Source organism: Nipponia nippon, unplaced genomic scaffold (assembly GCF_047370975.1).
Source record: "Nipponia nippon isolate SJK-2023a ecotype South Korea unplaced genomic scaffold, ASM4737097v1 scaffold_3, whole genome shotgun sequence".
In the NCBI taxonomy this organism is placed as follows: Eukaryota; Metazoa; Chordata; class Aves; order Pelecaniformes; family Threskiornithidae; genus Nipponia; species Nipponia nippon.
In genome coordinates, this window is record NW_028262347.1 from 14,380,008 (window position 1) to 14,384,514 (window position 4,507).

The following is a 4,507-nucleotide window of genomic DNA, read 5'->3' on the forward strand; positions in this document are numbered from 1 at the left end:
TGTTTCTTGAGCCTGTGTTTTTAGGCTCGTTTGAATTCTGCTTGCTTGGCTAAGCTAAAGCCAATTCCTGGCAGCAGGATTTTGGCATATTCATTAAGTGCAATGCTATATCATTGCTTTAAAAACATAATGGATTGTAAATAAACAGTGAACATGATGACTCTCCAAAAAGCCAACACAGCACTAAACAGTAGTTTAGCTGAAGGCAATTTCAATTGTTAATGCTTTTACTGTGTGCTGGTTTCAGCAGTTCTGAAGGTCTTTTTCCTGGGCAGTGCCGTTCTGACGCTCAGTTGCTGTGGCCTCTCGTCTGGGGTTGAATCAGCCTGTAATTCAGGATAGCTCTTCCAGACTTCTATAGTAACCTGATCATGACAGGGTGTCTCGCTGATATGAACTTTTTCTTTATTTCAGCAGAAATATTTTATCTATACAATTGAAAGAAAAACCTTTCAATGTGACCGTGCTTTCACTGGTCATATCAAGATTGTCATTCCAGTTCAGAGTTACAGCAGTGCTGATGTCCAAGTCCTGTGTTCAGCCCCTATGTTGACACATGGTTATAGATGCATCAGGTACGTATATGCAGATTTCTGATTTATATCACTTTCACTGCTGCTACCTGGAATTGTTCTATAAAGTAGAAGTATTACTCTAGAAGCAACCAGCTAGATCTATGAGTGCTGGAACCAGCTGAATCTTTTCTCATCTCGGCCATTTGTAGAGTTTCTCCCCGTGTGTGTGAGCTGATACCGCAGCCTTCTCCTCAGCTGGCAGCTCCTGGCTGCTCATCTTCATGAGACATAGGAATGGCCTTATCTTTGAGATCTCTGTGTCAAGCTTGGTTGATATTGTACAGTAATGAGCATGGAAACCTCATTTCTTCAGAAAACCAGTTGAACTGAATAATTCAGACTGTGTATTACTACTGGTTTTGGTGGAGTTCCTGACAAATTTGAAGGGTAAAGCCTGCTTAAAAACCAAAAGTGCCATTTGGTCCTTTTCCAGAAACCTGTTTACGAGGGATGCTAATCTAAAATAGCTACTTAGTGTAAAATACAAAGCTTTTCATACTTTGGGTGAAATCTGGAGTCTGGATTTGAAGGAACCAGGTTGTCATCCTGAGAATCTCACCTGTATCATCTACCCATTTCGTCAGGCTCCGTGGCATCCTGAACTTGGCAGGCAACCGTTTATGTATCATGCTGATGAGTGCAGGATAAATGACAAGGACATCGTTTCTATAGAACTCCCCTCTGCTAATCCTGGCCCTTCTGCTTCATTGTTGCTTGAGACTGGACGCATAACTATGAAGAAAGGTCTCATTTTCTCCACCTGGAAGCTGCAGATAATACTGTTTACCTAAACCAGAGGGATATTGTGAGTGTTCATTGTTATAATAGTCCATTTCTAAATAATCTCATTGTAAAAAGAGATTGTTAAAACCATTTAAAAAGCAGCGTTTTGTAAGAGTTCAGTGGTGAATGTTTATATATTCAGCTCGTACTGTTAGAACACCAGTATTTTTTTAATTTTATTGCATTTTTAGCTGAATAATAACATTTCTTGATTTAAAGTTGCATCTCTCTAATGACCTTTGCTGAATGCTACGTTTTAGATTGCATTTACATATGAGACACTGCTATTTTGTTAAGTAGGAGACATATTATGAGGATAATCAGTTTATCTTAAGCTGTAATTCTTTGTCTAGCAAGGATTCAAATTTCTAGGATGGAGGATGTCTAATGGCTTAGTGAAATCTGGTAAAACATCTTTGAGATAAATCCCAGCATAATGAGATCAGTTAGATCTAACTGTAAAATGGAAGAGAAGCTTAATTTTAATTTTCAAATGCACAGTTTGGTGCTTTGCTTTTTTATTTTACAACTTGACAGAGAGATATCTGAAATTTAAAAAATGCTGGAACTGGATGGATCTCTTGAATATGCACAAACTAAAAGGGAGAAACTAAACTAAAAAAAAAAAAAAAAGAAGAAGTAGCTAGCTTCATGTAGGGTTAGATTTTCTATTCCACGGAAACTAATTTGCCTCCGATGTAAATTCTCTGGTAAAAAGATGTGCCTACTCTGCAGCTACAAGATGCTTCTTACATAGGTTATGTGGGTACGAGAATAGTACAGGCAGCAAAACAACAGTAACAATAATTTCAGTCACAGAGATCTACAGTCACGTATGCAATCAAGGTGTCCTTGTCAAATTAGGTAGCATCTGGTTTCTTGGCATTTAGGTTTGTATTTTAACTAATGTGTTAACAACAGTTTCCACTTTTATTTCTAAATGTATATCATGCTTTTGTGTTTTACTATTTTCATGCAATTACAGTCCTCGTGACAGAAACTGGACAGGCCCCGCTGCAGGATTAAAGCTGCTGTTTAAACACACAGCATATGAAGTGGCAGTGTAAGCTTTTTAGGGCAGTCAGTACATTTTCATTCTGAACTCTGAAGGGAAAAACAACTTGCCAACACGCACAAAATATTCCAGAAAAGCTATGTATTTAAAATACGATGGCTTTTTCTGAAATTCCTCCATGTTTTGGAGTCTGAGAAGGTAAATCACGGTGAATAGCCTTCTCAAGCTTTAGCCTCTGTGACAGCTCAGGACCCTCTAACCACCGTCATGTCATTTGTGAGTCACAGTAGTTTTGTCACCTAAAAGATCTGCGTGGGACTGATAACATTTCAGGGGGAAGGGAGCACCACTTCTGACAGCTCTTGTGAATCAACTCTGAGTAACAGGACGTTGGCAGTTGTAGGAGACAGCTCACACGGAGCAGAAGGATCCTCAGTCCCCACCATTTTCGAGACCCAGCGTGGAAGTAGAGCCCAGAGCAAGACACAGAGTGACTGAGGGCACTCATCAACTCGGCACTGAGCTCCTTCAGAAACTGGCTGTATCTATTGGAAAGGAAAGCACAGGGGGCACAGAAGGCAGGCGCTGGAGGACCTGGGGAAAAGCCAATACTACATCTGGCACCCAAGATCCTCTTCCTTCTGATCATCTGCTGAGAGCCCAGCTTTCTTTCTCTTTTTGGAGCAGAGCAAGACAGCAGTAACGGAGGTTTATACTATCTGTACTGAGGCAGAGGACGTCAGAAGCACTGTGCTACAGTCTGAGGCAGAGGGGAGTTACTGGGTTAGGAAAGTAGTACCCCAAAACAGTGCCTTCCCTCCAGCATATATAGTACAGATTTTTTTTTTAATTGTATTTTGTTTCTTTGTATAGTGTCACACTTAACAAACTGTGGGACTTGGACAGGTAATAGAATTTCACCTCTGACTTTCCCTCATTTTTGAGATAATACTTGATTAGCCAAGTGAAAAGCTCCTAACTCCAGGAAAAAAGTAAAAATTTTAACTGGGAAGTAAAAACTGACAGCAGTGCTTTCTGCCTGTCTGTACCTATTTATCTACAGCCATACACTCCAAGCATGCTCAGGAAGGATCTTTGGCACTGAAATGAAGTTGCCTCTACTGGTGCATTGCCAGAACTTTTCCCAGCCCAAATTTGGCTCTCATCAAGTACCATTCCCAGCCTTTCCCAGCCCCTGGCAGTTGGGAGGGACTGTTCCCAGCAGCCAGTTTGCAGAGGGCCGTCCTGCGCTGGGAGCTGAGGGAGCTCACCAGCGTTGGCATGGGCCGTTCCCTGCCAGCTGGCCTTGGCTGAGCTTTGAATTCACTGGTGTCGACGAAGACTTCCTAGCCCTGATAGTCCAGTCTCTTAGATACGTTGCATACATTCAGAATGCTTCTTACAACAAGACTTTAGATTATTATCTTGCTTCAGTCTGGGGATTTCCCCAGTTAGGGTGGATCTGTCTGGCAGGAAACGCAGCGCCCTCAACCAGCAGCGCCCAAAGGGCCCGTTTCAGCGCTGCGTGGAAACACGCGGCCGAGGGAACCTCAGCGGGCGGTAAGCGCTGCCCACAGCAGTTCACAAACTAAGCAAAGAGGCGCACGAGTTTGTCGCTGCTGAAACTGGCAGTAGCGATTTACTGAGAGGAAAAGGGGCTTTCCTGAATTGCACTGCTCTCTGGAGCAGAGTTAGGAGAGCAGGGTGACTAAAACCTAGGCCTGTTCTGCAGTTTATAATTAGCCAGCTCCGGAATAGTTCGGTTTGACTGTGGTTTGTTGGATAATCCCACTGAAAATACGAATTACAGGGGAATCAGCCGTTTTGTGAGGAATATAAACTTTCCACAGCTCTGATCAGGTACCAGGCCTCACTCCCGTTGCTGGGCCCGCACCGCCGAGGCTTGGTCGAGGCCCCGGTGTTGGTGTTTCCTCACGAAGGGGTCAGCCCCCGCCGGGGGCCTCGGGCTGCGGCAGCGCCGTCAGGGGCTCTGAGGAGACGGGGGAACACCGCACCGCCATGGCGGCTGGCTGGGCGAAGGCGGTTCTGCCCGCGGGCTGGGCGGAGCCTGAGGGAGCGCCCCGCGGCGGGGAGGGCGGGGCGGGGCGGGGCGGCCTCTGCGCCTGCGCCCCAC